Here is a 24,576-nt window from a genome sequence, read left to right on the forward strand (position 1 = left end):
AATAGATTCTGATAAAAAAACCTTCAGTTGAAAGTTTAATTTTAATCAAAGTATTACAATAGAATTGATGAATTAAAAATATAATATACGACAGACAATTGGCAGATAAAAGTTTACTCCATAAAATATTTCACTGTACTGAGTCAAAAGCTTGTTTAAAATCCACAAACGCAACATAAACCGGTTGTCTGGATTTAATTGCTTGCGCTTTAATTGCTAAAATTAGTATCACATTTAATGCTGTACCGATGCCCGAGACAAATCCCGATTGGTAAGGGTCCAATAGATTTTCCTTTCCTTAATAAGCCATTTAGTAAAATCAATGATTAAAAGTCTTGCTAGGATTTTGCCAGGAGCAGCTAAAATCGATGGGGCAGTAATTACAAGGATTTGTTCTGTCACCCTGTTTAGGAGGGTGGGATTTTCTTGGTCTTAATTATAATTTGAAAAATGTGATTTAAAACCTCCGCCCAGGCCTCCGGATGCGCTTTAAAAATGTAATTTGTGAGCATGTCTGGCCCCGGAGCCCTTGACAAACTGAGCTTTTTGATTATTAATAAGATATCGATGGAATCGAACTTGAATTGAGCAAGTTCAGAAAGCTCACAGTCAATAGATAAGGGATTTGTATCTTGTTTAAACAATACCATTTAGTTGTGTAGATTTATAAACATTCCGAGAGACAGAGTTAATAATCCTCCAGATCTCAGAGACAGATTTTAGAAGCAAGGCTTTAAGCATTGTTTCAGCATTCTCTCTGTTTCACAATATGAACAATCTGTTTAATTTTATTTTGATAACCCGTTTTCAGGGATATTTTTTGTATACTGCTTGCATTTTTAGGCAGCTTTCGGAGGGCCATACGTAAATCTTTTTTTAGATCAAAGATGGTTGGATTCCATTCATATTTATGAATACAAGTTGGTTTTATACCTTTACATGACTGAGCAATGATCTGAATGCAGTCATTGTAAATTGTATGAGATTTCATTAGTTTATCTCCAGCCAGATGTTCAACGTTTTGTTGTAAGCAAGAGATTTTGTTCATATTCCATCTAATTCGATTTTGAGCATTGTTTGTTTCGAAGTCACCAATAAAGTTTGAAACCGGATCGACCAAATGGGGAAACTATAATACCTCAAGCAACTTGTGATCACTAACTTGAGTAGGAATAACTTCAAACGCAGAAACAAGGTTATTAGCATGTTTTGAAATGTACACGTAGTCTAAGACTGATTGAGAGTTGGCTCTAGATTAGGTTGGATGGGGTGGAATATCTTTTGTGTATGAGCCATTCAAATATGTAAATTGTCTCATTTTCATTAGAAGAAACCACTTGTCAGCTCTAGTACCTGATTTGAGAGCAGTATTTAACAAATACATATTGAAGTCCCCAGCAATAATGGTAAATGCATTGTTGAGATCTACCAGTGTTTGGTCCAAAAGGGACTCAATTTTACTTATAAACAATGGTTCCATCAGTGACAACGGATTCCAATATGTATTCAGAACCGTCACCATTGGGAAAAAAGGATGATTTCTATTTAAGGTACGAATGATGACTGGTTGAATCCCATGATCAGGAGACACCAATTGGTCCATGGATAACTGGGAATATATACGGACTGCCATTAGAAGGCCCGCCGCCGGTCTACCTCTGGCTGCCTTTGAGGCTGGAACAAGGGGAACCAAATGTTCAGGCCAAACTGGGGTCTGTAGCATCCAGGTTTCTTGTAACAGTACTAAATCATACTTATTAAGTAGCTTTGATTTGGATGACAGTAAGTGGGAAAATCCATGAGTATTCCAAGACACCATAGAGCATTTACGAGATAATACAGGGGCAGTGAGCTAGTGATTGGTAGCAACACCCACCACGCTCTTGGTTAGCCAAGCCAATTTTGAGGGGACCAATTGAGAAGGTATGGGCGGAGCAGAATTACAAGTGCAATTTTTTTTGTGACTCACCCCTACCAGAGTCAGAGGGGATATTGCCGTCCGCCATCACCATCTGTGGATTTATAGTACGAGGAATAAATTGAGGTTCGATAATGTCTAAAGCTAAACCTTTCTCTAAAAGAAGATGTCTCTGCTGCCATACATAGTTCTTAATTATTACCGATGGTATAGTTATGTCGACAATGTCTTCATAAGCAGGCTTAGGATAGGATATCCTGCATATTTCTTTAGAGTTAATGTGTTGTAAAGCTGGAATAAGAAGGAAAACTGACAAAAGGGTAGATCAACATAGGAATGGGTCAGAGTAGACTCTGTCTATCATAGTAATTCTTATTACTTCATCCTGCAAATTTTCCAGACCGAAGGTGCGCCCTTGTCTGGACAAGCAGGGGGTTCAGACATGGGCGCACTCGAGGCAAACAAGGCAGTAGTAGGCTGCGAAGGCTCAGTCGAACTGCTACCAACAGACTTAGAAACAGGGGATTTTATGAACGGTAATCTAGTGATTAGGTAATTTCATTTTTGTTCAAGGGCTCTGAAGGCCAACCCATCAGAATCCAAGTTGACACAGAATTTAGGACTTGAAGGTTGGAGGTTACCATTGTTTTCATGTAAACTTTGGTGAATAGCTTCTTGCAAATTTGAATTATTGTGAGAATAAACTGATAGGTTCATCAGCTCATCTTTAGAAACAGAAGCATCTACTGGGTCTGGCACAACAATTGCAAGATTTACCTTTGCCGGAAAACGGCTCTCCTTATCCAGTCTTATCCAGTGACCTCTCTTCCTACTGAGGTGGTTTTGAAGACAAGCAAAACTCCTCATGGCTAGTAGGAAGCAAATTCTTATCTGAAACACAATTTTGGCTCGAATCAAGAGGAGAATTTAAATCAGAGAGATTAGCTACAACTGCTTTAGTTTTTGATTTATTATTATTTTTTTTTTTAGGGATCGGGAGATGTTTTGTTTTTTTCCTTTTTACGTGCTCAGAGGAGGAATTATAATCCAATCCTCTGTCGGAAGTTCTTTTCCTGTTTCTTTTTCTTCTTCTCCAATTTCTTTGAGAGGGGCGACAGAAGACATTGTATAATTGGATCTCAGGGCCAGATAAATCAGGGGAGATGTCTTTGGTAGGGGGATTATTAGATGACACCTCAAAATGTTCAAGGACATTAACCTCAAGTACATTCGACACTTTAGCCGTTGTAGCTGGTGAGATCATAATAATTTGCTCAGCCTGAGGAGAGGCCACTGGGGACATGTTTAATGCGACAGCGTGACATGCGCAATGATTTACATTGTCCAACATATGCGGAAGATTCTGTGCTAGCCAATCCATTTTATTCGCCAATAAAGCGGTTGCTTTTCCCTGGGCAGAGACTCTAGTTTCAATTATTTCAAATAGTTTTGTGAGTGTGAAAATAGAAGTATTAATTGCAGTAAGCGCTGAATCCAGCGCAATATTTTTAACTTCAGGAAAGCCAAAAGGGCGGGTCACAGGTTTGGCACATGAGGATATAGAAGAGCCATTTGAAGCGGTAGGAGATATTATATCGTTGGGGCCATCAGTAGGGTACAGCCCCGGTGAAATAGAGAGGCTGGGGTCATTAAGAGGCAGACAGGAATCCTCAACCATAAGAACTGATGGAGTGCCCGACTTTTGAGTCGAGTGAGCTAACGGAAAATTAGAATTTAGAGGATCTCTTTGTTGTTGAGATACGGGCACAGCAGACACAAGCCCCTGAGTGCTCGCCGGCCGCTGCCAGACAAAACCTGAGAATATAGAGGTTCAAAAGTCGATGGAATCATCGTTTGAGGAAGCCCAGGCTCAGTTTCAAAAGTATGTAAAGGCGCAACATCCGGGGAACGGACTCCAGAGTCTGGCAGACCTGGCATAACACTAGAGGCATACTGGTGCATAGTAAAATCAGAGAGAAAATGAGCTTGCAAGACTTCATTAGAGGTAACCGAAGAGAGAGTATTAGGAAACCGTTGATTCCACATGCAAGGCATACCCGGCGCCGGCAGACGGGATGAAAATTCCATGGCACCAGCGATGTGTAGGCCCCGTCTTAAAGTTACAGGCATGCGGTAAGGGTGGCATGAAGGCATGCCAGCAGTAAGTCTCATCATTTTTCGATAGTATAGATAAAGAAACAGAAAACTCAGATAGTAATCCATATATATATATATATATATATATTGGTTTTAACAGCTTCTTAGTGGGAAAAGATTCAAAAGCTGTGTCTAATCGAGTAGAATTTATGTGATCAAGCTACAAGCCGTAGCGAAACACGTCATCGCCGGGGTTTTTCCCTTTGTTGCTGGGGGAGGGCTGGAGGTTTCCACATGGAATTTTCATTTTTGTAACTAATAAAGAAGAAATTTTAATCGCAAGATGTTGCAGCCAGTTTTGGGAGAACACTAACACTTATTCGAATTTTGGCACACAACTCCAGGAGTGGAGAACGGGGATATATATATATATATATATTTTTTTTTTCCCTCTCTTTATTTTCACCAATTTATAAATAAATTAAACTGTCTATATGTCCATGATTCAAAATAACTTAAGATCGTTGAAAACTTTATCAGATAGGTATCAACCAAAACAGTCATTTAGGAATAGTCTACAAATGCATCGACTACAGAGTGATAATCAACCCCTTACTAGCTGACAAACAAGGCGCTGGGAAGGGCAGCCAGCAACAAAAGCCTAGGTCTTTACACACAGTTATACAGCGTATAACTCACTATATGTTATAGATAGCAGGCACAACGGATAACAGTAGCCGGGCAGTTTTCGCGTGGCAGAGCAAGGTCCCAAGAACACAGATACAAACATCAAAATGTAATGTAGCTGGTATTTAAACACTGATTAATTTTACAATGTTAGGTACTTAAGGCCTTACTCACCGCACGCCCGCACACCCAAACAGCTCAACACCTTACACTTGTCACACTTGATGCGCGCGCTGATGCACATGCACAGGGGATGATAAGGCTTTCTAGGAGATAAGAGGGAGGGGCATACAGTCGCAGTGAATCTAAAGGAAAAAGGGAAAAAAGACACTAATGTTACATTACATTTTGCTAATGTGATTTGCGAGCATCAAGGGAAGTATGAGCACGCCCATTCAGTTAGCCAGCCCACAGCTCAGCCCAGCCCACTGCAAGGATCCAGCCCACAACCCACAGCTCACGGCTGGAAAGGTACTTGTAAAAGTACTCGAGTAAATGGTGAAAGTACAAAATAATTACTTTGGTCAATGAAGTCCTCTTTACGGCGTTTCGCCACTTCCTCAAGCTAGTTCTTCCTCTTGTCCATACACGAGTCCATAAATGCCAATAAAGGTCAAGTTGAATTACGAGGAAGCAACTCCAACGACGATGCAAGTCTCCTCTCAACCTCAACACCTTACACTTGTCACACTTGATGCGCGCGCCGATGTGCATGCACAGGGAGTGATAAGGCTTTCTGTGAGATAAGAGGGAGGGGAATACAGTTGCAATGAATTTTGGTCAATGAAGTCCTCTTTTCAGCGTTTCGCCACTTCCTGAAGCTAGTTTTTCCTCTTGTCCATACAGGAGTCCATAAATGTCAATAAAGGTCAAGTTGAATTACGAGGCAGCAACTCAAACGGTAATGCAAGTCTCCTCTCAACCTCAACACCTTACACTTGTCACACATGATGAAGAAGTCTTCATAGATAAAGTTCTGCCATCTCCAGTTGTTGCTATACTCTTGGCAGCATTTCTCAAGGCAGGATTTATCAATGGGCCCCACAGCGCCAGCAGTTTTATCGAAGCACTAGCATCTGAACCCATAGTGGATAATTTGTTGCACAACATTTCTATGTCAAAAGCATTTAAAGCTCCCGATCCCACTCCGGCTGCCCCGGGATCAAAGAGTCTAGCCCCCTAACTATGTGCAATTTAGCAATTGGTGACAAAAATTGACTCCATTTGTAGCAGCTTGGTTGAAACAGTGAAACATTACCTCTTGATAAATCTATTTCTAATTGAACTTTGCTGATGATACAAGCATGCATAACATTCCTACAATTCAAATGTCTCACTACTGGCAAATCTAGCATACATACTGTTTCAGTTTTCAGTGACTTAAGGAACACCATTCATCAGGTGGCATGTCTGCCACACACAATATTAGTTTTGGCTACAAATATCATACTACCACCCGGTCGTGGATGCCTCTTTGCACAATCATAGTGATCACATTTTGTCAAGTTATAGTCCACAAAAGCTTTGCAGTCACATTTGCCACAAACCTTTGGACAAAAAAAACATGAAACATCAAACATCAAACAAATTGTTGGACCATTCACAGAAACATTTGTGGCCAAAATCTCATAAACGCCAGAAATATGTATCAGTGGCAAAAGGTGTCTGACAATATGCCAAGTCAGTACTTTAGCATTCCATATGGATATTCATTTTTGGTACTTTTCTCACAGGTTGCAGTGCGATTGTTTTCATCATGCAGGACTGGAGCATCGGGTGTAGTACATGCGATTCTCAAAGTCCATGTAGCGTCTTGCATCAACCCATTCTTTACAGAGAAAGCATCTGCTTGGCAGGCCAGGTGCACCCACAGGAAGATTACACCTATCCCCATCACGTAGCGTTACGTTTGTGGTGTGAGCCTAGTAGCAGGGATATAAACAGGAATGTCAGAATGTTGCAATAGCACAACATAAGTACTTCCCACCCCTTGACTCAATACTTCCCCAGCTTCAGGTTTTTAGTTTGGATGATGAACCCACACCTTTTTCCAATGCTACCAAAACCACCTTCACCTCTCTGTGTGGTGTCTTGGGCTTGTTTACCTTCAAGCACCTGGGGAACAACTGCCTGCTCACAAATTAATTGTGCAATGCGGTCATATTTGGTCAACGGTAACTTAGATGACCAAGATAGCAAGATCCTGACAGCTGTCCTGGCTACTAGAATGCGTAGAGTGATCGGCAAGTTGATCCACCCTGACCAGACGGGCTATGTCCCTAATAGGAACATTACTCACAACCACAGGCGCCTCCACAGGGTGCTCGCGTGGGGTTGTAGTGATGACGGCGAAATGGCAATAGTGGCATTGGACGCGGTTAAGGCGTTCGACTCTGTTCGGTGGCCTTGGCTGCTGGCGGCTCTGAGATGGTACGGGATGGAACCAGGTTATGTTAGGTGGGCCGAGATGTTATACAGTGCACCACTAGCCAGGGTCCGTACGGGTGCAGTGGTGTCAGAGAGATGGCAGTTGGGCAGAGGCACTACGCAGGGGTGTCCCTGGTCCCCAATGTTGTACATCCTGGCCCTAGAACCCTTAGCGATTTACCTCCGGCAGCAATATGACCCGGTCGGCATTGATGTGAGAGGAGAGTGTCACCTTATATCCCTGTATGCAGATGATATGCTGCTATACCTAAGATACCCAGAAGAAAATTTGCAGTATGTCTTAGAGGTGATGGAGAGGTATGCCTGGTTGTCCGGTATAGCGGTAAACCCCCAGAAATCCACTCTATTTCCACTAGGAGGCTATGTGGGGACTCCGGTAGAGAGGTTGCCAGTGCTGCAGATCCCGTGGGCGACGAGATGCTTTAGATACTTGGTAATTGACGTGTATCACACGACTGTGGAAGAGCACAAGCATAACACTGAACTTGCTGTGGGGAAGATCGAGAAATGTATGAGGTTCTGGGAAAGATTGCCACTAGCGATGATGGGCCGGGGAGCTATGCTTAAAATGGTAGTACTGCCCAGGCTTCTGCATTATTTTAACAACATCCCCTACATGATTCCTAAGAAGTTTTTTGTGAGGCTACATAGCGTCTGCAGAGAATTCCTGTGGCACGGCACGCGCAACAGTCTCGCACTGTGGAAGCTGCAGAACTTCTACGAGAAGGGCGGAGTCAAACTGCCGAATTTTGAGGCATATTATGTGGCAGCGCAGCTACAATATGTGTCCAGGTGGCTCTCTGATGACGAGACCCCTGAACACAGGCTGTTTGGGAGGGATTGCTCCCCTTTTTATCTGCGAGAGGTGATCTGGGTGGCTAATGCATGCATGAGGGAGCGGTCTAGAATGCTAGCTTTGGGACGAAACATGTGGAAACGGGCCTGCCGGATGATGGGTAACCCTTTGCCGTGTGTGTTGCAGTTCCCATTGGTCGCACTGGTTAAGGGAGATGGGCAGCTCAGAGCAACCATCCGGATATACTGGGAGTCAGTGGGGTTGGTCACCATGGGAGATATTTGGCAGGATGGGACCATCTTGGAGTTCGAAGAATTAGAGGCAGGGTCGGGATTGCACAGGGGTCAATATATGACATATCACAGGATAGTGCAGGAGATCTGGAATAGGTGGCCCGAAACTACCCTGGCCGATGAACCGGATGCCACGGTGGAGATACTATATGACACATCGGAGGGCGGGCATGAGGTCTCTAGGTTGTACGAGATGTTGATGACGAAGGTTGGCAGCGATTTAGGGCACTTGAGACTGGAATGGGAAACGGAGATGGGGGCCCCGATGGCAGATGGGTTGTGGGAGCGAGCCCTCGGGTATCATAAAAAAGTATCGAGAAACGCCAGGTTTAAGCAAATACAGCTTTATATAACGCACAGGGCATACCTGACCCCCTTGAGAATATCCAAATTTCGGGATGTTGGACGCCAGGCTTGCCCCAAGTGTGACGAGGAGAATGCAGACATGATACACATGTTCTGGGCGTGCCCAGTAATTGCAGGCTATTGGGGTGAAGTGGCGCAGAAGCTGGCAGGAAAGGGTGTCACGCTCAAAGTGGATTCAGCCTGGGCCTGCTTACTGGGGGGATATCCCAGAGCGCGTAAACTTAGACATGTCGAGAAATTGAAAGATTTGGCTTATGTGCTTGCTAAACGTAGGATTGCCATGGGATGGAAGGAGTGTCATAAGCCACGAACGGAGGTCTGGTGGAGGGATCTCCAAAAATGGGCGGAGGCCGAGACGGCTGTGTGGCGGGATACCAGTATTGCAGGGGAGGAGGAGGAAATGTGCTCTCTCGCGGCATGGAAATTGTTGATAGCTGAACTGTTTGGAACGGGGTCGGCTCCAATTGAATGTGAGAGCGATGACGCCCCCCCGTTCACAGCGGATACCAATGGCGAACACCATACAGGCTCATAGGGGGGAGGGATGGGGATTGCAGTGCTGTTTGTTGTCAAATGTGTTTATTTATGTTCAAGTTGTAATGTCGTGTGGTTTATATATAAAATAAAAATATATTTTAAAAAAAAAAACGGTAACTTAGATGAGCCAGTGTTGGGCAAAAGCACAGAAACAGTTTCCCGGTAATGAGGGTCAATCACACCTCCCAAAATGTCAATGCCTTTCTTTGCCAGACTGGATCATGCAGCAATGCGCCCGTTGGGGCCAGCTGGCAGCTTGATACCAATGCCAGTGATATTGCTTTGGTTTGCCCAGCTGGGATTGCATCATCTTCATAGGTAGACAGATCAAGTCCAATACTGCCTGCTGTAGCTTGTACAGACAGCTTTGCTTCTTTTTCAGTTTTCCAAACACTAAGATTCTTGGTTGCTCCTACCTTTTCACTTGGCAGTTGGTTTCCCAAAAACAAATATTCAGTTTAAACAAAGCTTGTGTTAGAAGCTTGGACCATCCGTTGAGAGTGTGAGTCTGAGGTAGCTTATTTATTTGTTGATTCCATAAGCCAATCATTTGTTCAATAAGGCCAGAAGCTTCTGGCTACTGACTTGTGTGCAGCGTCCATTTTATGCCTTGTTCCAAAACCCAGTTTTACGCATTGTGTCCTGCAAAGTGGCTAACTTGGCCTGATTGGATTTCATCTGGGACGCCATAGTGTTTTATGAGATATTCCATTCCTTGTAGGGTAGCCCGTTGATCTGCATGGGCGACTGGATGGGCCAACAGCAATCCAGAATATGTGTCTATCATTGTCAACACATAATGCTTTCTGTTTTCTGGTGGCAAAGGTCCAATATAGTCAACCTGCCAAATGCTGGCTGCTTTTTCATATCTCTTCAGAGCGCCTTGAGACTTTATTTCCAGTGGATAGCGCTTTACTTCACAGCATACGGGGCACTGGGATGCAGCTTGCTTGGCATTGTCCATTGTGATGGGCAGGTGTCTGCTCTTAGCCCATTCATAGGTTCCCTGTTGCCCTAAATGGCCCGATGTTTGATGTGCCCAGTCTGCCACTGGTTGCAGCACTTCTTTTTCTTACGGCGTTGTCACTGGGCGAATCTTTGCCATTTGGTCAGCCTCATTGTTCAATAGTGCAGCCAATGAAGTGTCAGGAGGCATGTGTGCACTGATTTGCCCAATGTAGATTTTGCTTTTTTCACCTTTGCGCCACATCTCTTCCCAGATCTCTGGCCCTCCCCATATCAGAGTGCTATTAAATCTGCCAGCCATCTCTTCTCCAATGAGTCAGGCCTTGATATGTAGCCCAACTGTCCATATATATGTATGCAGTCTCTGTATCTATCATCTGTTCAATCACGGAGGCCACCGCTTGCAATTCAGCATAATGGCTTGAACCCCCCACCCCTTCTCTCATTAGCAGTGTTTCTCGATGGGGTTGGAATGCAACAGCTTGACAGCGTCTTTGTCCTTTATCATACTTTGTAGTGACATCTGTAAACCAGGCAGAATTTTGTGCTTCTTCCGTCAATGTATCATAGGCCGGTGTGACTTTTAAGGGAGATCCTGGCAAGGTAACAGGGGCACTCAGTGCAGGCATTTCTTCCAGATCCACTGCCTCCAGCATTTGTTCCTGCAGCTTAGTGTTAGGCAGAAACCTGTGCAGTTCTCTTAGGGACCACTGCAAAAGTCTTAGGACTACAGGTGTTGGCATTAAACCCAATTGGTAGCAGTCTGTACCACCCAGATTTACCTGGTAGCTGTGGCTGAGCAGCCAGACTTCTCTCAAGAAGAGTTAGACAGTATATAGAGTATACAAGATAGGTACCAAAATACAGTGGCACAAGCAAACACTGACCAGAGCCTGGGTATAAAAGTATATCATTATTTATTTAAAAACACACTTTGTAAAATACACTAACACTAATATGGCAAGCAAGTTCAAACACAGTCACTATTAATATATATACATCCCTGATTACTTATTAAACAAGTCTTAGTTAAAACACCACTTATTTGCAGACAGAGGTGAGTGCTTAACCTAAGATGGCACTCCAATAAAAATGGAGGGAAAAAGGCAGAATTAGGAAAATACACAATACCAACACTTTCAGAGAACCAGAACAAGTCAGAGAAAGTCCTAGGCCAAGCCCACTCTTGGAGAGGGCAAGGTGAATGTGTCCAAGATCACACAGTTGAATAGTACTTTAAAGAGTCTTTGCAGATAGTTCAAACAGGGTTGGATCCAGTCAGGAAAAGTTAGTTAGCAGGTCCCAAGTCACCCCAGGATAGAAAGTCAAGGATTTACGGGACACCTTGAACAGTCTGTTGCAATGGAGACCAGGCGGGACACAGTACCTGACATGGTGAGAAAGCTCCAGCAGGGGCAGATGTTCCTGGCAGCGGGTGCAGGTCAGTGCTTCATCCAGGGGAAGAGAAGATCTCGACGTGGAGGAAAGCTGGGGGTCGTTGCACTGCCAGGGAAGAAACCAGCCGCGGAGTTTCCCGGTTAAAAGGTACTACCATTTTATTCGCGGTAGTGGTGAAGCGTGGCTATCCAGCTGCCGGGGTGCAGATCTTCTCTGTCGCTGGGAAGTGGTGAGACGGTTCAGCAGGGCTCCACCAGTGGTGCCATCATTGCAGGTCGGCTCAGCTTCTCCCTCTTCGGATTCTTTGGTCCTGTGGCGACTTCTGAAGTTCCAGTCCCCAAAGCCCTGCTTTTATGCAGAAAACCCCCATTCGTCAGTCCTAGCTGTCACTCAAACATGCTAAGTGGTGAGCCGGACGGCTCACCACTGGGCCAATCACACAAGAGTGCGACTTGAGTTGCCGAGGCAACTCAGTCCAGGGTGCCTAAACCCCCTCCCACACATCCTGTAGACCCAGACAGAGTGGCACCAATTTTTGAGGCTTCTGTGCAGAAGCCCGCAAAAAGTGGAACAAAGGGCTCGAATTGGGTTGGAGTTACAGAGGCGAACACAAACGCCATTTTAAAACCAAGTCCTGGCAAAAAGATCCAACCGGGGAATAAATATTAAATAAATAACCCGGCGGTATCTTTAACATTGCACCCAAAAAAAGTGGTGCGTTTAAAATGAATGGGAAAATCCCATAGGAAATATTCTGGTGGAATATTTTGTGTGGTAACCACTGCCACCAGCCAGAAACTCGACGAGGGGGGACTGCACAGTGCCCCCTCAAAAAACAGACCCAGGGGTAATCTAATTACCCCTACCAGTACTTCTACAATATGGTGGTTTGTACTGGTTCTGTTCACAATTTAAGACTAGTAAAGTCAATGGTGACATTACATGCCCTGGGAGACAGTAGTCAGTCCCAGGGTATGAAGTCTATGTTTGGGGGTCACTATGACACCTCTGTGTTACTGCACTGAGGGTGCTGTGTAACACACTTACCAAAAACCACATGAAACCTTATGGAGTAAAAGACCCCATAGCCCATAAAAAACATTACAAAGTCAAAGGATATCTCAAATCATGACTAAGAGTGGGAGAAAAAGAGTGTCACTCTTAGCAGGAGAAACAAAATAAACCCCAAAAATCCAGCAAAGCAGCTGGGGGACTCACTAGGTTTGGGAAATTAGCCTTAACAGAGAATTCTCCCTAAAACCTCTGTACGGCCAGCTTTTGCACGTTGCTGCAAATACTACTTCCACTTGACATGAGTGGCATCTTGCGCTCTGTCACACTTTTCGCCCACAGCAGCTTCATGCACCCTGCTCATGATCAGAATGTGTGTGCAGATTGTCACTGGTTGCTCGTCTGTGATGCTTTCAGTCTCAACTAGAGCCCAATACACTGCAAAAATTTGCTTCTCAAGCGGAGTGTATCTTGTCATAGGGTCTGTGAGCTTTCTCGACCAAAATCCCTGTGGCACTCTTTTTTGTCCTTGCTATTGCCACAAACTCCACACAGCAACATCGCTTCCAGTTCCTTTGTTTCATGGGACCCAGCGTAATGTAATTCTGCAAAGCGTCTTTAGCCTGTTGAAAAGCAGTCTGCTGGTCAATGCCCCATTCAAAGTTATATTTCTTCCTGGTAACTTTGTAGATTGGTTTCAAAATCAAGCTCAAATGAGGTATGTGATTTCTCCAAAATCCCATTAACCCAATAAATCTCTGTGCCTCTTTCTGATTCAGGGTCTGCATAATTTGTTGTACCATTTCAACCACACGCTCAGGGATTTTCTTTACTGAGCCTGACCAGATTGCACCTAAAAACTTCACCACTTGAGCGGGCCCCTGTACTTTCTTGGGATTGATAGCCCTCCCACGGTTCTGCAGTTGTGTGACTAGCTTTTCAGCAGCATTCTCAACATGGATTTCTTCAGTACTGGCTAACATTATATCATCAATGCAGTGTGCTACATACATAATCCAACTGTACCATATTGAAGTCTCTGGCAATCGATCCATGACACAGAGTGGGGCTGTGCAAGTACCCCTTGGGCAAATTAGTAAATGTAAATTGTCTGTCCCCCCAAGTTACAGCAAATTGATCTTGTGATTCAGCATCAATATCAATGGAGAAAAATGCATTAGCCAAATAAATTACCACATGCCATTCACCCACTTCTTTCGTGAGTTTCTCAATCAAAGTAACAATGACTTGCACAGCCACAGCCAAAGGTGGCACCTTTATCAACAACATTCCTCCATGCACCATCTGGCCGGCGCAAAGGCCATAAGAGGGAGTTAAATAGACTGACTGCTGGCCTCACTATGCCAGCTTTCACTAGTGAATCAATAGTTTCGCCAATCTCTTCACGCCCTCCCGGCAGCCTGTACTGTTTCATGCACACTGGCTCTACGGCAGGAGGTAAATGCAATGGAGTCCATTTAGCATGCCCAACCAGAATAGGATTCACAACTCTCACATGGACCTTTCGGTTGCCAAAAACGAATTTACCTAAATATGTAGTCAATCTTTTCCCCAGCAATACATCCATCCCCAGCATATAATCAGGTATGTCAGCAATCAAAACATTGCAGTGAAAGGCAACCCCTCGCCAATTGACATCTTTACATTAAAGGCTTTTGCAACAGTTTCTGCCCCCACATAACTGTTAACCAGAACTCTGGGGCCAGATCATTAATTTGGATGCAGTTCGGAATTGCCACTTCAGCTTCTGTGTTTAATAGAGCCAAAACCTATTTCACTTTTTCATTTAAATACAATGTAAGTGGCACAAAAGGGCATGTATCTCAGGGAATAGTTCTCTTTATTAACCGCACCTCAGAGACGGAGCCAGCCCTTCAATCAAAAATGGGGTCAGGGACTTCCCATTTCTCCTTTGACAAATCTGGATAAACTTTTGGCTGCACTTTGGGCTTCAACACATCTTCCTCCGGGGGTGCGGAGGGTTCATGTTAACATAGCTCACTAGGCTTGCTGTCTAAGTGCTGCTACTGCATTACTAAGCCATCTATGAAGCTCTGCTTTTCAGCATCTTGTTACACTCTTCGAATAAGGTATGTGTATGTATCTTAACTGGCAGTGCAGCAAGCCTTAGGCCTAATATGCAATGCAGTTAGCTCAGTGGGTCTATGCACCCATGCCATCACCATGATGCTTTACACTACAGCAGCCTTTCTTGAATTTCTCGTTCGCCATTAGTTATTTTGCAACGGTGTCACACTGAAAACCTTTCCAATCATGGGGTTTCAAGCCTTGCTACAGTGCATCGTGGAATATCTAGGTTTTATAAATTCCTATGTATATACATTGGCTCATTGCCGCAATCTATTCACTAAATAGCCAGCCCCAAGATCACTTTGTCTACTTGCGTTGTTGCATCTGTACAAGTGGAAAAATTACTTTGCATTTTCTTCAGTGATTCTTCACAAAAGCATCTCCATTATGATCCCGAAATGTTGCTTATCTTTGACACCTCCTCTTCAGATCTTATAGAATATCTATATTTTACGTCTTTTGTGTCTCTTCCAGGTCCGTCAGTTCTGCTTCGCATGATGTCACCCGTCTTCTTTCCCATTCATTTTCACACTTCTTCTGGAACCCCTTCCAGAAGAACTTATTTCTTTGTGCATGCATATAGGGTTTTCTCAATGGTTACCTTGTCTTGAGGATTCTTTGCAGAACAGACATTGTCACTGGAACTGCCTGTGTTGCCATTTCCGGTCCCCAACATATAGGCAACATGGGGCAGAGCTTTTGGTAGGGGTACTTGGCTCCTCCTCTACACTCCCTCCTCTGGGCGATTCATCAACCACTCTCTCATCAATGTTCACATCAAGACATCCTCGTCTGAAGAAATGCTTCTTTGGGCCTAAATCTTTATGACTCCTTTCAGGCATCTGGCTTATTTTACATGCTCATCAACACTCCAGGTCATAAGACTGCATTGACCATAGGGACTGCAGTAAATTTCTGTTCCCACATACTTCTTGTGGTTCTTTGGATACAGGAACTTTGTTCCCTCAGGTGCATGAATACTAGCTTTCACGTAGTCTCTGATTTCTTCATCTGTCAGCTCTTTAGGTTCAAACCCAGATTCAACATTGATCACTATCTTCATTCCTACTGCATTGTTCGCATTCTTCTTGCATTGTGTGATTATTATCCTGATCACACAGAACCCAAAGATGATCATCACTAACAGGGCTCAAAGGAACTTGAAAATGTTTGCCGTCCATTGTGGAACCCATTAGAAGATTGATGCAACCAACACAGTCATCAGCAGTGTCTTCCACTCTGTCTACCATCTTGACGTGTAGGTTTGTCAGCATCGTTATGGCATCTGTCAATGTGCCATTCTCGTCATTGTGAGAAGGTATGAATGTGCAACATGATTCTGCAATTTTCTCACAAACACCTCCATCCATAGATGTGATCATATCTAAGACAAATCTGTTCTGGAGAGTCATCAGTCGTATGGCTTTCAGCTCTTCCTTGATAGCATTGAATCCCTTAATAGTGGGGTTGATCGTCTGGAGAAGCTCCGATCTGGGTTTCTGTAACCATTTGTTATTTGCCATCATCTGGACTCCAGGCATAGAGATAACAGAAAAACTGCTGAAGTTTGGCTGAACAATCTGTGTTCATATGGAATAGCATCAAAGGCCTCTATTGATTTGGCTGAGAAATCATGTTCCCTCTTCATTCGATTTAGGAGTTCAGCAGATCTCTTCTTCCTCGGGTGAGCATCTGCTTTTGGAAATTCACCAATGTTCAGGTCACTTTTTGGAATCACCAATGCTGGAAAATGAACAATCACTAGAGAACATAGTCCTCCCCAATTTCTTGGCAGCTTCATGTATGCTCTGGATCCACAGGCCCAGTAGGGATTCATTGTCACCATTGTCCCATCCTTAATTCCTGGCACGTCAAAGGTTCAACCACACTTTGGATTCTTTCCAACTTTTCTCGTGCCATTGTTTCTGAAACATAGTTCTGCACTATCCAAAAGCACTATCTGTAATGAACCTCCTTTGTCTTCGACCTACGTCAGAAGTTTTGCAAGCCTCCCAAATAGAGGTTTGCCTGCATTTTCCACTTTGTCGATAGTTAGCTTGAGCCAACCAGTTATTGCCACAGCTCTGGATATCAGTACAACTTCTTCTCAACCATCTGGCCAAAGTACTGTTCCCCAGATCTGCATCTGGCCTTTCTCTTTGCAGCTTCAAAACTCTTCATCAGACAATTGAGTCTTCTGTTTAATTCCCATCTGAGTCCAGCTCCTTTCACTCCAGGCCAATCATATCTTATCAGACGATTCCTGGTAAATGTCCTTGCTCTTGTCTTCAAATCTTGAACATAATCATCTTCATCTGAGGCTGACCATTATGCTACTCATACCAAGGATGCTGTTCAGCCCTGGAACTGACCTCTTGTATGACAGAGTGCAAGGTGAGTCAGGCAATGAGCTTTTTGGACATTAATCTCAATAGCTATGAATACCTTTAGACTTTCCCATAGCATAAGGCAGGAGTGCACATACATAGCAATCCTCCTCAGAAAGTCTCTTTCCCACATTTCTCATGTGCTGATAATACATGTTCCCCAAATGTGCTGTACTTTCTAGATAATCATTTAATTTGTAATCATCCTCTCTTGCACTTTTGTTGGGCCTCTTTCCTGTATAGTGAGTATGCACCCAATGATCATGGAGTAAGTCAAAAACAGACCTCCCTCCAAAAGGAAGTCTAGGGCTACTTGTCACAGAAATAGGTGCCTTCTCATGCACCACTGATGTGGGAACAATCACAAAAGGCCTTGGCCTTCTTTCAATATTTGGCTCTGCCTAAGTCATTGAATTAGGAAGAATCAGAGGGACTCTCTCTTTTTTAGGACCAATGAAATACACAGTGTAAATGAGCAAAATCAGAAAAACAACAATAAATGCTGAATAGGCATATATTATGCACCAATACATTAAGCTCCACCATCAAAGTCTCTCCACACATCGTTGACTTTGCTCACTTTCTGGAACTACAACTTGGTTAAAAGACCACATGATTGCCTGTAATTACTTTTAAGAAAGCAAAAACTCTTTTTATTCAGGCAATCTCGTTAAATGCTCTGGTAGTTGTTGAATTTTCTCTATGATCTCCACAAGTAATTGGCTGATTGCAGGACGTTTCATAGGATCTCACATAAACACAAAAGTGTTAGTGTTCAGCCAAACAAGATAAGGATGAACTTGGAGCAAATAGTAAAAGATCATGGCAAGTAGTCTGTGGGCATCATCGTTAGATAGGACCATTCGTACGCTCAAAGAGATGTTCAGGTAATTGTCTTATTTGGTCTATAATCACTGCCAATAAACGTCTAATCACTGGGTCATTTTTAGGATCTTGGATGAAATAACACACATCAGTGCTCCTCCCAACAAGAGCAGGGTAAGCTCTGAGTATAAAAAATGAAGTCAGCAAGAAGTAATCTGTGTACATCAACATTTCCTCTCGCTCAAGAACAGTAGCTTTCTCACTCCTTGCTGTAGAAACTACAAAGAGTCTTTCGGGGATCCACAGTCCACATGTACTCTTTTGTATATCTACTGGATAGACTTTGCGCCCTTCTTGAGGTGTGAGGTGGTGGTCAGAGCCGAGCTGATATCTCAATGCATATAATGCAAGGGCAGGCAATGCAGCCACGCCATCTTCGATGTTAATTTCAACTTTTCTATTCTCTCTTTGTGCACACCGTTGAGTCTCTCACATACTCTGTTTGCTTGCAGGTGATAAGCAAAAGAAAATGTTTATTTAATGCTAAGCAATAAGATAATTTGCTCAAATACCTCATTCACAAAATGGGATCCATTATCAGACCTCAGTACCTCACATACTCCCCATCTAGGAAATACTTCTCGAACTAAAGACTTTGCAGCGCAAGTGGCATCAGGATGTGTGCATGGACCAGCTTCAATCCACCTTGAGTAGGGACACACTACCACTATCATATACCTATATCCATTACAGACCTGCAGCATATCAACATAGTCAATATGTAAATGCTGACAAGGACCATTTGGTCGAGGAATTACTCCTCTGACTGTTCGGAGTGTGTGCCCAGCAGTACATTTTTGACATACTATGCAGTTTACCACATAAAAAGTGACATTTTCTAACCGGTTTGGTACAAACCAGTCCTCCACAATGGTTGCTGCGAGGCTCTCCCTAGTGACATATGCATGGTAGTGTAGCTGTTCTAATGCCACCCTTAATAAGGCTACAGGCATCACCGGTATACCAATGCTATCTTGTTACCACAGTGCTTCAGAAGGTGTTAAAGCAGCCCCCCCCGTGGCCATAGTTATTTCTCTTCTGTGGAGCTCCACCTAGAACTACCATTAACTGCGTTCATGACAAATGATTAAAGCTTTCATTCACAACCCTTACTACAACCATTTTCACTTTTACATCAGAAGTATCACAACTCATTATGTCAGGTGAATATGCAGCCCATTTTGCCTCTTCATCTGTGGCTTGGTTTCCACGTGAAATAAAGTAAGTTATCTTACTGTGTGTTGCACACTTAACTATTGCAATGGCTTCTGGGAGTTGTAGTGCTTTAATAAGCCTATCCAATAATGCAGTATGTTGCACTGGAGTGCTGTCCTCTCGGAGGTAACCCCTCCTTTTCCAACATGATAACCCTGTGAGCATGGTTGACGTCACGCAGGCGGAGTCACTGTACACTGTTACTTCTTGCTCTGCATGATTCTCGAGCGCAACAATGAGCACCACTACTTCTACAGCCTCTGCTGAAAACTGAGACGGTAGTCTTGCACTTGTCATTACTTCGAATTCCGCATTAGCTCTGTGCCTTACTACGTCAGCACCTGAATGCCTTTCACCATCAGTTAGATCAATTTTTCGAAGAGCCATAGATAAAAGGAACCTTCCCCGCTGCTAGAGCATTCTCCTTTACTTTTGCAATCCCATCATAAAATTCCTCATAGTTAGAGCAATTATGTATATGCTCATCCACTGCCAGTGGTTCAGCTACAAACATGGCAGGATTCACTATTTTACACCTGACTATTTTGATTGCTGAATTCGATATGACCACCTCATAGGCAGAGGATCTTTGAGATGTCAGTGTACCCTTAGGTTTCTCCAAAATAGCAAACAAAGCATCCTCAACAAATAAAGTCAAGGAACACCACACCACTATGCTTTCAGATTTCTGGATAGCGAACATGGCTGCTGCCAGTGATTGTTCCCAAGGGAAGTGAGCCCTCATTACTGGGTCCGTAAATGGCGTAAGATTTTGCAAATCTTTATGCAACGGTATTGAGAATAATGTTTTTTTCAAGTCATTCACTATGAAATATGGTGCCTCTCGGGGAATACTGCATAGAATCGTCACAGGATTCGGGACTAGAGTAAACTCTGCCTCTACAATCTGGTTTATTTGTCTCATGTCCTGGATTAAACACCATGACCAACCCTTTGATTTTTTTTATAGGATACACTGCAGTATTACATGGTGACTCTGACGTCACTAAGGTAGCTTGTTCCATCATAGCCGTTATAGTCTTAAAAATACCCTCATCTGCCTCTCGAGACATGGGATACTGCCTTGCTCGAGGTACAATTGCTCCTGGCTTAAACTTAATCTTAACTTCTCCCACTCCTTTTAACAGGCTTACATCATAAGGGCCCGTAGTCCATAAAGAAAATGGTATTTTCATCCATATCCTCTTCGAAAAATGCAGAAAGCTACCGCACTATCATCGTCTTCTGTGGGACCTCTCGTCTTTTTGTCCTGATCCAATACGTAATGCACATTTCAAACACCGCTTTGTTACCTGACAGCTTGTCTTTAAACATATCCTCATCAGTGACATTAGTCAATCAGTGCCCTTCCCTGATGGCAATCACTGTTCTCCATTACCTGCCCTCATCATCAAATCCTTCAAGCATTGCCAATTCCCCTCATACTATGGCTGCCTGTAATTCCAAGGAGAATATCTGTCCCCCCCGTTTCATCCATAGGTATCTGTGGCATGAACAGAAATTCATCAGGTACTCTCATAATCTTGCCCATTAAACCAGGTAGCCATGTTAACAAATTGTGTACCCCATAGTGAAAAAGTCAGATTCAAACAGCGTTCCTCGCAGAGCTATTTGTCCTGTAAATGCCATGATGAATTTGCTTACATTTAAATAATGTATTCCTGGCATCAAACACATTATGCCTTCCTCAGTGAAGAAAATCGTCAAATTTAGCTTTGTCATTAAATCTCGGCCGAGTTTATTAACTGGAGCCTGTCTCGGGTATAATATTGGGACAGACATATCACATTCTCCTATAGAGACTGGTAATTTCTTGGTAAAAGGAACTCTACTTATAGCTCCAGTTAACCCTTGAGCATTCATGGCATTTCCAGACAATTAAAATGTTCCCTCTAGTATACATGAGCGAGTTGCCCCAATGTCTACTAAAAAAGGAAATGATTTGCCTCCTATGGTAATGTCAACTCTTGGTTCCTCTTGTGGATTTGGCATTACAGATAGTACTGAACACATCAAGTCACCCTGTGAGATGTCCTATTGTGGGTAAATACTTATTCCCGTACCCATGAAAGGATTCCCTCCCTCAACAGTGACACCCCCTATTCTAGGAGTCAGTAACTGTCCTGTATTCGTGTTCTGCTGTATCTGCACGGGCGTGTGCTGTGACTGTGACTGCCCTTGTTGTGGATTCAATGGTGCTTGTTGTGGTTGCAAAGCCTGTTGCGTTTGTGGTGCTTGTGTCTGATATACTGATGATCTTGGGAAAACCCATCCCTACTTTGTGGGCTATATGCTAGAGGATAAGCTGTCCCCCTTCTTGAGAATTGCCCATTTTGTACATATATTTGGCTCCAACATGTTCACGCAATATGTCCTGTCATTTCACATGTCCAACACACAGGAGGGAATCTCCCAATCTGCCCTCCCTGCATGCCTTGATTATCATTTTGCACATTCTGAAAACCACCCCGGTTATTCTGAAAGTTTCCCTGATTATTCTGAAAGCCTTGTCTGCCTCGGAAGCCTCCCCTAGCTTTCGGTACATATCCGTTTCCTCCTTGATCTGACTGCCGTTGGTTATTTACCTGCCGCATACCTACTGTCTGTTGTGATCCTGGCCCTTCTCTGCTAGTCAACATAGCCTCTTCTATAGCATATGTCGACAGCTTCTTCTGTACTAGTTTGGCTTCTTCAAGCTCCCTAGCACCTTCTCTTTTTCGATTCTTCTCTTGCAACAATCGGCAATGGTGCACAATGGTCTGCTGTATCTCTGGCCATGGTTTTGCTTCCATACCCACCAGCGTCTTAAGTTGTCTCTATACTTGTTCTGGTTGTCCCTAACACAGAATATGATAGAATACAGGCTCTTGAGTTTCCAAAGACCACTACTCTTGAACATTTTGAATTTAAGCAAGCAGATTTTCACCTTCTTGCATGTTATGTGCCATAATTGCACCCATATCTGACATATCAGGATATTGCACTCTAAGCGCTTTCCAGACTGCTGCTCTGCAATTATTAAATGGCGTGCCATTGTGCACTGTGTTCTGTGCAGTGACACTTGAGTATCCTACTCTCGTCCAAATATCATCAGCTCTTTCCGCAAGGATAGCTGCTAGGAGACCCTTAATGTCCCCTATGGCAAGAGTATCTCCTCCAGTCATCTTCTCTAGCTCATAAATCCATTTTCCTGCACCCAATGTTAAGATGGGCAACTTGCATCTTAAATTGTCTTTATCCATCTGGGCCCAGGGAATATACTGCAGTCTGGCCCCTACTTTCTCTAATAAGGGGAATTGTGAAATCCCAAAATCGCAATTGGCTCCCATTGTCTGCCTATCCATAGTAGGGACAATGGTTCCTGATCATCTTCAAGGCATTGACCTCAGTCTGCTTCCTACGAGATCGCCCTTTAGGTCGCTCTCGGTATGCCATAGACTGAGCATCCTTTCTTTGGGAAGATCCAAATCTGACCATCTAACTTCCTTGTCTGTCTGAAAACATGCTCAGGACCACATGCACTAGCTCTCTCTTCCCGACAGAAGGTTTCTGTATCTTCGTCTGACATATCTTGACCCCAACTCATATGGCTGTCCTCTTTCTCGTCCATGTTTAGAGTCAGCCTGTACAAAGACAAAGCTCGGTTCTCAAGACTAAACAGACTTCCCTCCTTGCCCTGTGACTGGGTAGTTTCAAAACAACCATCTTTCCCTTTATTTCTCAATTCACTTTTTGTCCTCATCTCTTGACACGCTTTTTCAATTCTGTCTCCAATATTTCCTATCTCGAAATTCTCCTCTAGGTTATCTCTAGGGGTCCTGGCATTGGTTTTTGCGCTGGAAGAAATTCTATGTCCTCCCAAGCTACTACTGGATTTGGTTCCATTAGCTATTTCTCAATGTGATCAATGTCGCGTGCCCCCTGTCCTCTTCAAATTCTCTTTGTTTCTTTGCTTCCTCTCTTAGCCTTCTTCTTCCTGCCTTTTCGCTTCTCTTCTGTCATTTGTCCTATGCACCTCTTTGTCTCTGCATCTTTGCATTCTTTTATCTCTTAATTTCTGTTCTTCCTCATCTCTTTTCTTCTCTAGCCTGTCTCGTTCTTCGATTGCTTTCTGCCTATTGTCAGATTTTCATTGCTCCTCTGCTCTCTCTTCCTTTCTTAACTGCTCTTCCTGATACATTTGTTCTCGGCTTTGTCTACTCTTTCTCTTATGTTCATCTTCTTTCTATCTATCGTTTCTCTTGTTCCCTGGCCTTTTTATCTTGCTCGTCTTTATCTTTTTCTTGCCTTACTTTCTCTATGTTTTTCACATCAAGTTTGAGCAATATCTGACCACCCATCCATTCGTTCTGAATGAGCACTATCTCATCAGCTTTGGCTTTTTCTTCCTTCCATCTCTTAATTTACCTTTCTATATCTAGGGTCACACCTGGTAGTTCACTTTTCTCTTTGTCCCACAAGACTTTAGCGATCACATCCCTTTCTGGAGTCCTTTCTGGGCTCTCATCACTGCTATAAGCAAATGGCTCATGTGTCGGATTACTATTTCCTGCCGCTGCTTTAAACTCCCTTAATGGATACACTCCTTCATCTTTTGCACTATCGCTGTTTACTTCAGGCGCGGTAGGGGGAGCAGAAGGCTCAGCACTCCCTTCTTTATAATGGTTACGCAACAAGTCTTTAGGAGGCGGGTCTTCCTGTTCCTCCTGGTACATCTTCCAAAGCTTTAAGCTAGCTCTTTTTTCCCATTTCTTTCCCATGTACGCACCATGCAAGTGTGTGGTCATGTGTTGCAAAACTGCTTTTGACAGTATCCCCCTTGTGGCTACGGCATGCACAATTTATTTGCTGTACCCTTAACACATTCTGCACTATAATTCTTAAGATTAGGGGCGTGTTTTGGCAGCTGTTTACACAGGTGCATGAGCGGAGTAACATCCTCCATTATGACAAGTCACAATCGACTGTCAATACTTACCATTATTTTACACAGAAAATACTTTTCAGAAAAACAATACAATATGAGCGTGCACCAATGGTCGCCGCTCCAAACCTCTATGTCTCACTTTACTTCAATCTACAGGTTCAGTCAATGCTCTCAATGACTTAATAAATAAATAATATACTCTCAATCCTCTTGACACAATCGATTAGTTGTCGCTCTTCGACATCTCATTCTTTTCTCTGTTAAAAAAATACAATACACAAACACACAGACGAACTGGCCGGCTCAACATATATCTCTGCCAACGCTCCTCGTGGCTACTCTCGCCACTAATAATTACTCCGATTGGAATGTAAGTTATCCCCATTAGCAGAACCTTCTTCGCTTGTAGCCTAAATATCCACTTGGATTTTGGGATAACTTCTTCTACGTTCCTGAACATAGGATTATGGGCTTATCATATGAATCGCTCCTCGTCCATATACCTTACTTGA

General features: G+C 43.4%; 1 long non-coding RNA gene across 2 annotated transcripts in view; it reads right to left on the minus strand.

The window, feature by feature from the left end:
• LOC138503243 (uncharacterized) overlaps positions 1-24,576 on the minus strand; it is a 317,256-nt gene that overhangs the window by 96,468 nt on the left and 196,212 nt on the right. For both annotated transcript variants that reach the window (XR_011279589.1, XR_011279588.1), the window contains exons 3-4: positions 5,222-5,438; positions 4,877-5,007 (exon numbers count right to left, since the gene is read on the minus strand). This is a non-coding gene — a long non-coding RNA (uncharacterized lncRNA). The remainder of the gene's footprint in view (positions 1-4,876; positions 5,008-5,221; positions 5,439-24,576) is intronic.

Source organism: Ambystoma mexicanum, chromosome 11 (genome assembly GCF_040938575.1).
Source record: "Ambystoma mexicanum isolate Mex_15411 chromosome 11, UKY_AmexF1_1, whole genome shotgun sequence".
Lineage (NCBI taxonomy): Eukaryota > Metazoa > Chordata > Amphibia > Caudata > Ambystomatidae > Ambystoma > Ambystoma mexicanum.